Source organism: Monodelphis domestica, chromosome 6 (genome assembly GCF_027887165.1).
Source record: "Monodelphis domestica isolate mMonDom1 chromosome 6, mMonDom1.pri, whole genome shotgun sequence".
Taxonomy (NCBI): Eukaryota; Metazoa; Chordata; class Mammalia; order Didelphimorphia; family Didelphidae; genus Monodelphis; species Monodelphis domestica.
This window is the reverse complement of record NC_077232.1, coordinates 124,374,654-124,386,753: the sequence shown is the minus strand read 5'-3', so window position 1 is coordinate 124,386,753 and position 12,100 is coordinate 124,374,654. Positions and strand designations below refer to the sequence as shown.

The 12,100-nt window shown below is 39.1% G+C and overlaps 1 long non-coding RNA gene across 1 annotated transcript; it reads right to left on the bottom strand.

Moving 5' to 3' along the window:
* Nucleotides 1-1,998: 1,998 nt before the first annotated feature.
* LOC130455050 (uncharacterized) lies at nt 1,999-11,889 on the bottom strand. The gene is made up of 2 exons (XR_008912853.1): nt 5,481-11,889; nt 1,999-2,256 (listed from the first exon to the last, which is right to left on the bottom strand). It is a non-coding gene; the product is annotated as an uncharacterized LOC130455050 (long non-coding RNA).
* Nucleotides 11,890-12,100: the final 211 nt, after the last annotated feature.

Below are 12,100 nucleotides of genomic sequence, written 5' to 3'. Positions count from 1 at the left end.
TTAACTTGAAAAAACAAAAACCTAATACTCTCTCTATAACATACAACTAACACAAATTCTCACCCACTCTCACATACCCTCACTCACTTGATTGAGCACGAAATCTTACATGCACACAAAAGTTCCAGTGCAGGAGAGGAGATAAGGAGATTATCTTCAATCAAGAGCAGATGACAGACAAATTTGCATGCAGTACAGATGAAAAAATCAACAAGAAGGTCATGAACTGGAGAGAAAAAAACTTTGAAAACAGCAAAAAGCTGCATGAACTAAAATGGACAGCTTCCCATTAGAGATACACATCCAACATGCACGCACATAGCTCCAAAAAAGAGGATTGATTACTTCAGTCAACATGTAGACGTGGACATCTTTCAACACGGAGTAAATATGTACATGCAAACTGTAGCAAGGGAAGGTGAAAAGTGGATTGATTGACAGTCCTCAAGCCTAGATTTCTGTAAGAGAGTTGGTTGGGTCAACATTCTAAGCTTTTGGAAGGAGGAGTTTCCAACTCGGAGTCTGACTGGAGTTCAAGCCCGAAGGTGTGGATCTGGGACTCTCCCTGGACAAACCCATCTTATAATAACATTGAGCAAAGGGGAAGAGGAAGTTCCCTATTCATTCTGGTGGACAGAGTGATTTGGAAGAGGATTTCTTTCTCTCTGGAGTTTCTAAGGACTATGCAACTGGATCTCTGCTGCCTGACGCACTAAGGACTCTGTGAAAATCTGGGGGTTTTATGTGGACTTATCCTTAGTTAGCTTTAGTTTAGTTTAGACAAGCTTAGAAAATAACTATAGTGGGTTAAGTATCTGGGTTTAATTAGTAAGCTGGTCCATAATCCTCTTTCCTTCCCCATCATTCCCTCTTTGTTAATAAACATGTTTTTATTTTATTGTGTCTTCCCCCTTTCCTACAAACCTTTCCCCTCTCCATAGATTCCCCCCATAACAGGGAGGGTAAACCATAGGGTTATCCTCACCCATTTATCCTGTTTCTTTCATTCTGCCACCACTGACATCAAATAAATCATATTAGAAATATTTAGATCTGGGTTTGGGCCTGTCTTTAGATGATAAAACAAGGGTATAAGGTTTAAACTAATTAAAGATGGGATTTCAAGCTGAAATCCTGTCCTTATCTGTGACAACCCATACCTGGGTTTGTCATACTCTGCACAGAGAAGGGGTTTGATTTTGAACCCTTTTGGCTCGGTAAGTTGGCTAAGGAACACTGTCGTCTTTCTTTACCAGTTGGTGCCATACATTAACGCCAAAGGGCTGACAGCTAAAGTGTCTTTGGGAGGTGGAATTAAAAGGGTTCATCTTGCCTCACTGAAGTTGACTTAGCCTCAGGGGTCCTGAATTCCACTGAGGGAAACATATTGCCACCTTAACTGAATCAACCTGTTTCAAGTCCTGTCTTCTGCCCCCTATATTCTTCTCCCTATCAACATCTCGCTGGAGTTACATCCTTCCAGTTGAGACAGTACCTGGTTTACCTCTCCCCATTAGTAATAGAGGAGAGAAACCCTCCATTCTTTCTCTCTCATTTCCCTCTTCCATTACAATTGATGCTTTTGTTCTTTTTACGTGCTATTTTCCAACAAACCTAACTGAAGCCTCCAAGGTAATAAAGAAAATCAGTAAAGCAAAACTAATTATAAAAATGACTGTGACTAAGACCATGATCAATGTAATATTCCACATCTGTCCTTCATTTCTCAACCAGAAGGAAAGAAATATGTTTTATCATCTGTTCTTTGGGACCATGACTGGCCATTGCAATAATCTGGGGTTTTGTAGACTTTAGATTTTATAAGAAAATTATTATAGCCATTGTTTATATTCTTTTATGGGAATGACATTTAAAAAGTCCTGCATGTACCAATTTCCTTAAAAAGTTAATTCTGACCTCCCTGCCCCCTTTTAGACACATTTAGATTACATTGCTCCCAACCAACATAAATGAATTTATGAATGGTGATTCACAAAATATTTATGCATGTGTAAACCTTTACTCGGACCAATTAGAAGTAATTGATGAAAAAGCCTAAGAGAATGTTAATGAATCAGAAAGAATGTCCATATCTGCATTTTCCTCTTCCTCACCAATACTTTGCTATTCACGGGTCTTTCTCCTTTCAGAGTCTTTTGTCTAAATGAAGAGAAATTCCTGACAGGCTTGTATGCTGTGGTCTCTTCTTTTTCTTCTCATATTCTGGAGGCCTGAGAAGTATTTTGAATAATGGAGCTAAAGAGAAAGAGATGGGGAAAGGCATCAACATTGTCAGGATATGTAGAGGCTTTGATTTTAGTTTGATTTTAGTTGCCTAAATAGTTTGCTATTTACAACATTTTCCGTACATTTTGAGCATTAGTTATTGACATTGGGTAAGAAATGTATATAAAAAGAAATCCAGGTTAATCTGACCTAGAATTCAGATCTCTATATATCAGAGAGATGTTGCATCTGCTATGTATGGGACGCCATATGGACTTTCCATACTCACCTAAGATCAGGAATAGTTTCTATGCTCAAGCAGATACAACTGCTAATGTCTTTCTTAGTTTCATTATGCTTGTATTTCTGTGAGGGTAGGATAGTCTATTTTAAAAGAAATTGGGTTTGTAGAGTGGTGATTGAAAATGAATGGAATGAAAGTAAATGTGGAGATTAGGTAATCAGAAGAGTTCTCCGGGGGAAATGGGTAATGGTTCCATTATGGTACATGAAACTCATTCTATATTAAGTTTGTTTTAACAACTGCCCTTTCTATTAAATCAATAACAACCACCCACTTTTTACTTCTTAGTGTCTCCTTTTGGCTCAGATGCAGTAGTTAGTATCATGCCAAATAAAAATGTATTTATTTATTTGGACAGAACTTCCAGACTTTTTACAAGGTCTTTCAAACTCTCATTTCACAGAAATCATGATATTGAGTGTTCTATTATGGAAATGTATTAACTAGATTAATCAATTAAAAAAACAGGAGAGGACAGTGTAAGGGCCAAGGAAGAAATTTACTTTGGGAAAGAAGAAAGTTGAAGAGTCAGAGAGAGTTCTAGCCTTCCACGATTATGTACCACTTTGAAGAGCCAGGAAAGTACTCATGGAATAAACATAATTTGATACCTCAAAGTAAAAGGGAGTAATTGTGAACTTAATGTATGGGACCAGCCTAGTTTTAGTGATTATTCTTTGCTTGAGAGATAGAGAGAATTTTTCTTCATTTGAAGGAATTGATAGCATTTCTCTATCAGGATAACCTGAGTAATATCCTTTTCCCTCTTTTAAAAGAAATAGATAGGGGAATAATGTTTCTCAGTAGCAGCTAAGTTTTCCTTTGGCTTATTCTTTGGTGATACAACTAAGGAGAAATTAATATTTTTGGCTTCTTTTCATTTTACCTTCTTCACCACAAAATGGAGGAATAATGGACATAGACAGCAGACAAAAGCAAAGGGTCTAGATATAAATATCATTACAACAGAGTGAGAGAGAGACAGAGAGAGACAGAGAGACACAGAGAGAGAGGGATTGCATGATGAATGTATGGAGACAAGTAAAAAAGGAAATCCAAAATAGCCTTGAAGTTTTCAAACTCCGGAACTGTGCATGAGTACCCTCCAGCTACAGAGAAAGACCGAATCCAATTTTATAGAGCAATGAATTATCGCCCAAAGAGAAAGGCAGCTCACTTTACTCTCAAACAGTCCTCTTATGTAACCCTTCCTTCTTTGAGGGGCTCAAATCACTTTAAAAGTTTCCTGATTTCTTCCCCCAATATTTCATAGAATTTACAGCCATGTGTTGTATCCATTCAGACTCATAAGCATCCTAATACACTGGCACCTGTAGTGATTAAAATAGTGGGAGTTATAAACTGTGGCAGATAAAAGAGTGTTTGGCTTAAATTGTGACCGCAGAAAATACAGTTTCAAGACAGTGTCTTGTTTTAAATCAAATATAAAGTGGTCGCCAGGGAAAAATTCCCAAATATTAAATATACCCAAGTCAGCTGGGTTTTATAGAGATTTTATTTAATACAAATGAGAAATTAAAGAAAGGGAGAGAGAAAGAAAAAGGGAATAATGAGAAAAAAAGGCTAGGCCAGCTTAGGCCAGCCTTAAGAGAGAGAGATCAGTCAGTCTTCAATCCACTCACCACAAGATTTGTCCTAAGCAAGATTCTAGTGTTCAGAGAGACACCAGTTGCCTCCTCCAATTCAGCTTTTCCCAGCTGAATCTCCCCAGAGAGAGTTCTTCTGAGACCGTCCCCGAGAGAGTCCCGAGAGAGAGTTCCCTCTCTCAGCTTTTCATCTCCTTTTAAAGGGAATTTTCTCCTATGTCACCTCCCCTAAGTTCTCACATCTACCAATCACAGTAGACATTTTCCAAAGGACAGACCATTCTTAATTCACACCTAAGTAGGCTTAAACTTTTGATTAAGTTCACACCTGAAAAAATCTCTGAGTAAGTTTTCACCTCTTTGCTCCTTGTAAATTCACAAGTTGCCTGACCTTTATAGGTACTTAGCACCCTTTTGTATTAGATCTAAAAATAGGCACAGCTTAAGAACTTTTGCCTTACTATAAGTATGGGTTTAAGTATTTTTCATTGTTCAGCAAGGAGTTTCTCCCCCTAAAGTATGCTTAAGTAGGGGTGGAGTAGAGGTCTCACATTCCTGATCTAAGTCCCTTCATTGTTTAAAATGGGGAATGGTCTTAACCAAGTGTTCTGAAATAGGGTCTGAGAATTTTTAAGTTTCACACACCCCACTCTCCAAATCAACAATCCTTTATTTATATCAGTAGTGGCTACTTGACTCCATTAAAATATATGTTCCTCAGTGCAAACTTGAGAGTTTGTTTGGATACTTATTTCACAATCAGAGTTCTGTATGAAATAAAATGCTGCTATGCTGGTAGCCTAGATCAAGAAAGTATCAGCTGAGTGCCTCCCTCCCCAAAATCAATGACAATACAAGTAAGTATAGTATTAGCCTGACCTAAAAATCAATTTAGATACTGGACAGATACCTTTAATGTTGTTGATGGGTTTACACCTTTTCCTTCTCATTCCTATCCCCTTCTCACCCCTGGACCTTCAAAGATATTGGTTTGAATTTTAATGGTTTGGATTTAATGAAAATTTCTGGCTGTTTGCCCAGATTATGTCCTAAACTAATTGTTAGGCAGGATATGGCATTGAAAAAGCAAAACCATCAGAACAGAAATACATACTAAAGTAATAAAAAATAAAAATGTTAGTCACATTTTACAACATTTATAATATTCTTTCACTTCCTACCTAATATTCTTTCACTTTCATCACAAACCAAGAATTGAGGTTTGTGATCTTATGAACTCACAGATCCTGATGGGAGCAGTAGTTTGGGTAATATTTCTCTGTAGCTTCAGGTCACTGTGAGATGGTCCTGAGCTAAAGAATCAAATTTACACCTAGACTCACCTGCGCTTTCCTAGGCTGTAACTTCTTTCTCTCCTTGGTTCCTGGTTGTCCTCTCTCAATGCAGCTCATCTCTCTCCATCTCCATGTCTGTTATATATCCATGAATTGGTAGGAGATAACAAAACTCAAAATATTCTTCCCTGGTTATATCATTGAGGAGAAAGCCAAAGGAAAGAGTCCTTGGACAATGATAGAAAAGCAAATGTCATTCTAGTAGTCCTTTTAATGAGTCTAAAGGGGACACTATCTTCAATATTGATAGGAAGATTCCTTCACTGCTCCCACCAGTATTCTTCATGGACAGGTAGCCTATTTTCTTCCTGGTCAAAAGGAAAGAGACATAAGTATAAGGGAAAGAGAAGGAAACTGAACAGTCTTGTTCATGTTCTGAGAAGATGCCAGCCTCCTATAACTAATTCTGGGTTCTTTATCACTGAAGATTCTAATAACTGTCTTTTTCAATCTTCTGAGTTGCAGTGGTGGTGGCAGATCATCACTTGAAAGCAAGACTTCTGTTGTTTTCTTTGGTCTTCAGAAGGTAGTAAACAGGGAAAGCTAAATGAATACAGGCACAAGAGATGGTGAGTTACAGTGGAAGAAGCATTAACTGAGGTGTTAAGAGGCTTAATTTTTAGTCCCAGCTCTATCACTAGCCATGTAAACTCTGGCAAGTCACTTCTACTCACTTGGCTTCAGTTTTTCATAAGAAGAGCACTGGGATGCACTGAAAGACTACTAAGACAGCATAGCAAAACAACTAGAGTACTGTATCTGGCATTAGGAAGACTTGAGTTCCAATCTTTCCTAGACACTAGCTTTGTGACCATGAGCAAATTGCTTAAACTCTCAGAAAATCCACTTCTTCCTCTCTAAAATAGGAAAAACACCAGTAGCTAAGTCACAGGTTGTTGTGAAGATCAAGTACTATAATGTATGTAAGCACTTATTATATTGTGCTTTATTTAGCATATTTAACTTAACTTATTGAGTTAAATAAATGTAAATATTACCATCATTATTAACATAATTCAAATTATTCTCATTTTATTTTTTATTGCTTCAATAGAAATTGTTTGGGGACAGCTTGGTTTCCTCTTATTGTTCTTATTGGCTAATATTTGATAAAACAATACAAAAGTGGATAAAAACATTGCTTTTGTACTTGAAAAAAGTTTTGGGATATAAGCTCATATTCTGGGGGCTCACTGAAAGCATATTCTGGGCAATACTAGATGTAGGCAGGACAATTAATATACTATATCTTTGGCTTGTTATCATATAGTTTTTATTTCTTCCACTAGAACTTCTCATTCCAAATAGTTTCACTTATATGTATATGCTATGATTATATTTAATAAAAACATTATTTTTAAAATTTAACAAATCAGTTATAGCTGAGTAATTAGAGGTGACTAAATGATATCTTAGATAGAGACAATAAGCTGGAGTTCAAATCTGACCAGATAATTACTAGCTAAGTATCTCTGTACAAGCCACTTAAACTCTCTATGCCTCAGTTTCTTCATCTATGAAATGCTGATAGCACCTAGCTTCCAGAGTCATTGCATGAATAAGATGAGATAGTTGTAAAATACTTTGAAAACTTTAAAGTGCTACATAAATGCTAGTTATTTTTATGATCATTCTTGTTATCAAAAGATTTGTCTGTGATCCTTTGGTTTTACTAAAGTTTATTTGGTTATTTCTCAAAGACATTTAAGAGTTTTCAATTGTAGTATGGAGAAATACTCTGTTTTTCTTAAAGACTGGGGAACTTATGGTTTATAATTCTGGGTTTCTGGTTATAACTATCTAGGAATCCAACAAGTATAACATTTTTGCAACCTTCAGGGATATATTATTGTTTCTATTCCTTTTTTTCTTTGTCTTTGTATCCCCAGGACTTAGCAAAGAGACTGGAATGCTTAATAAATGCTTATTAAGAGGTAGGTGGGTGACTTAGGGGATAGAAAGCCAGGCTTGTATATAACAGTTCAAATGTGGCCTCAGAACCTTCCTAGCTATGTCATCTTGGGCAAGTCACTTACCCCCTATTACCAAGCTCTTATCACGTTTTTGCTTTGGAACTGATATTTAATATAGATTCTAAGACAGAAGGTAAATGTTAAAAAAAAATACTTAGTGATTGATCTGTACATAAACTCATTTGGTCCTTCTCCTGGGTTTTCTCTCCCACCCCCTTCACAGTAATGACTGTAAAGGTGCATTCCAACTGTCTCAAGCTTTATCATTTACATCAGTTAACTACACTGAAAGACAATGCAGAGCATTAGAAAGACACCTGGACTTGGAATCAGCTCCCTTTTCAAGTCCTGACTCTGGCTCTTGTTTTATGTAAAACATATATCACAGACCCTGTACTGTAAGATAGGAAGAGGTATAGTCCACTGCTAGCAGAGAGCAGTCTCTGACAGTAACAGCTGCAGAGAGAGTCTGGGAGGAGCAAGGAATAAAAACTGAAGGTTCCAGGAGAGAATGAGAAGCTGAGAAGGGCAACTGACCACTTCGCTTCACACTTCTTCTGGCTGGGAGTCAGTAGGAAGAAACAGATCTCTTGGCTAGGAAGAAGCTGTCTTTCTGGAGATCAACTATCTGTTCCTGAATCCCTGGATACCTCTCACTCAACTCCAAATAACTATAATCAAAAGCCAGATCTCCCTCTCTACCTCTCTCCCTTTTTTGTTCATGGAGTCCTATATTCAAAGCTAGTTATGAGTAGGGATCAACTGAAAGCAGACAAGAAGGGGGATCAAGGCTGGGAAGGACTTGAACCCCTAAACTTTGGAGGACCAATTTGCCACAGGGGACAAGTACAGGACTTCCTGTACCCCTATTTTCCCTACTTGATACCCTCACCACTCCTTCCCTGTTTGAACCTAAATAAATCATCTGTTACTCTAGTATTAGATCTGGGTCAGTTTCTAGCAATAATAGAGGGGACTGAAGATTTTGGGAGGTCATACCTCTCCCCAAAAGGGGGGGGGGTTAAACTCTGGATCCCAGTGATACAAACTGCCAAATCCAAGGAATAAACATCTTTCTTTGGCAGTGTTATAGCCCCAGGATCCTGAAGGGGACTGGCAGTTGGTGTCCCTGAGGAAACCAGAGGCAGAATTCATCTTGCCTCTCAAGAAGAGATTGGACCTAAAGGAGGGGCATTGTGTCACCTTAATAGGGCTTCCACTTCTAGTTCTTGTCCTCCATCTTCCAGAACCATTCTCTGAGGAGACATACTCCCTCTGTCAAGGAGACAGGACTTGGCTATCTTCCCCCAAAAAGAAAGAGAGGGGACTAACATTGTTCACCCTCTCATCGCATTCATTCTCTCCCTCCATCCTCCTTATTCCCTTTAGTCCCTACATTACAAGTGGCACCCTTGGTTAGAGAACAAAGAATCCACCATTAGCAACTGACAGTTGGGAGTTACTGGGAGGAGGGGTAGCCATCTTGCTACATAGAACCCTGTGAACAGTGCTCACAGCAGGGAAGGGGCTTACAGGGAAGATTCAAATGACCAACTATTTTCCTGTGCGGAGGCTTGTACAGAAATTGGGGTGAAAGTGGGGTACAGAGAAGAGCAAAATGTACCAAAAAATACTATGGACTGGCCTGGTGCTAATAATAATGGCACACTTATACTACTCCCTTTTTGTGGTAATAACCAGCATGGTTTATGATGTCATGGGGTCAGTCATGAACATAACCAGATATTGAGAATAACAATAGAAATAACAACTTTATCGCCAATATTCCCAGCTGTCTATGTATCTCTCATGATGGCATGGCAACTTTATACCACTGTAAGGAAGGGACTCGATGTGATCTTGGGAAAGAGTGCCTGCAAAAACAACATGGACAGTAAACTAGAGAGAATATTTTCCCAAATGGCCGCCATGACAGACGTGTATCAAGATTTCATGACTAAGATGGACAAACTGGGGATGGGAAAAGACAACATAACAAATACAGAAATAGGCAAAGACAAAGACAGTGACAATGGGGGGGGGAGGTGACATCAACAGCATTGACTGTGGGGCTATGCACAGAGAAAGTAATGGTGGATAAGCAAACCAACACAGAATCCATACAAGCAGAGGGGGCTGCATGGGCACAAAAGATCATGCCTCTCCAGGTTTTTGCAAAGATAACACAAGACTCTAGCATCATACATATGAGGGTCCATAAACCATTCTCAGCTCAGGATTTGGAGGCACTTCCAAAGCCAATGCACCTATTCTGCACATAGCCTTTCAAGTGCCTTAAGGAGCTGAAATGTGCTTTCAGGCTTTTTGAATCCAATTTTGAAGACATTTTATTGGAAGAACTATTTAGCCCCCAAGAGCAGGCCCAATTCCTTAGGAAAACGAGGGAGGATGCAAATCTTAACAACTGGCCAGAATTTTATGGTTACATAGAATTTTATTGGCCCCAAAACTTAACATACCTGAGAAAAACTAGGGAAGATTTATTGGAAGCAATCAAATTCTTCTGTATTCACCCAAATGCATGGGGAAATTTTGAAAGAATTGGGCAAGACCCCAAATAGTACCCATCAATTTATCTCCATAGGCTCCTGGAGAATGAAGAGTCTGTTTTAGGGTACCCCCAAGACAGTGAACAGGCAATACCACATGTGAAATGACAATTTTTATGGGAATGTCATAACACACTAAAAAATTTCTTTAAGAATGACTGCCCCCAATTTGAATCACTTTCTTTGCAAGAATTGTGAGATTCTGCAATACTTGCATGACACAAAAACAGAAAAACAAAAGGAGAAGGATTATCAGATCGGGGACTTAAAGCAAAAGTTAGAGGAAGTCAAAGAGACATTGAAACAAAAGGAGGGAGAAGTCAAAATTCTAGCAACAATAAGAAGTTACCCACAAACAAAACCCCAATACCAACAGAGAGGTCAGGGGGATGTAAAAGATGCTTCCTTTGCAACAAAATTGGTCATATAGTTAAATTTTGTCCCATGAAATCACAATATGAACAAGGGAATAATAGGAGACCACAGTTCAACAAAGTAGATTTAGGTCAATATTTTTGCATATTATAGTAAGCGATTTTAGCAGGAAGAAGCTGACAGCAAGAAATCCTGCAAACCAACATTCCACATAGTACACTCAGGATCTGGGAAACTGAACACACGGGCAGTTTCTGGGAGCAGTTGGTGGACTCCTCTGGAAGAGGGAGAGGCTGCTGCTTTTCTCTAGCAGTCAGGAAAGCCAAGACGGTTTCTGTCTGGTATTTCTGGGATGGACCCAGAGAGCCAGTGATTCCCTCTTCTTTGGCTTTCTTGATATTCTGCTTATCCTTGCTGATGTTACTGCTGTTGCTACTGTCAAGTGGATTTCAATAGAACTGTTACTGAGACTACTGCTTGACTCAAAGAGGACTCCTGGTTGTGAGATTCTTTGGCCCTTGTCTTTGTTACTACCAAACCTCCCTAACCTTAATTACTATTTAAGAATTTAGTTTAGAATAATTATAGAAGGCAGAAGGGTTTTAATCTTTGTTTGGGGTTGGAAATTAGGTATTCCCTAATTCCTTTTTCCCCTCCTCCCTTTAGCTAAATAAATCTGTTATTTTATATATTGTGCGAGAGAGAGAAATTTCAGAGACTTTTGGAAAGAAAGCCTGGTGGAGCTGCAAGGATTCCATCAGCAGCAGGGGTTTGGACATAGAGATAAGGTTTGGAACTCTGAAAGGAAAAAAAAAAACCCTGAGAGAGTCAGTTGCCTCTTTTCTCTTTTGACTGAGACCAGCTAAAGGAGAAGGTCCATTCTTTGACTGGATCCTTATCCCAGAAACCTTTCTCTCCCTGAAACCTGATTCCAATCCCCCCAGATCAACAAGTGGGCAAAGACCTGAAGAAGGAAGTAGACCACAAGAAGACCTGTCATAATCTCCCTTTAGATATCTGCTGTGCTGTGCCAAAAGCCATGGTTCATTGCACTGAATCCCTCAAGGGTTCAGGCCACCAAACCTGAGTTGCCTAACATTGGGGGGAAGGGTTTATCTAGATACTCATCCCTTCCTCCCTCTTTCCCTTTTGACACCAATCCACCATCCATTTCAACCTTATCCTTCATCCATGGTTTAACAGAATAAATCTATTGTCAAAAATCTTTAACTGACTCAAGCCTCAGTGAAGGACAGTCACAGCTGAGGAGGGAGAGAAGTGACCTCTCTTTCTCTCTAGAGGGAAGAAGCTCATCATTTAGGAAGAGCCTGGCAATAGAGAGAGAAAAAGGCAGGCACAGTGAGAGACTGGTGAAGGGAAAAATAGACTCACTCTCCTATCTCTTGGCTTAACCATAACATCATCTCCTCCTCCTTTGTCCTTGCCTTGAGGGAGGGAAGACTCCATTTTCTCCCTCTGTTCTCTCTACACACCCCCTTTATAACTATATATATATATATATATATATATATATATATATATATGGGTGTATGGGATGCTTAGGGAGGAGTAGTATCTCTGGAGGGCTTGTCGTGCCCTTCTAGGGCAGCTCTCCAGCCTCTGACCCCCACCTGACACCCAGCTCTCACTTGTGGCTCCCAGTAGCTGCTAGCATGCGGCAGCGGCCACA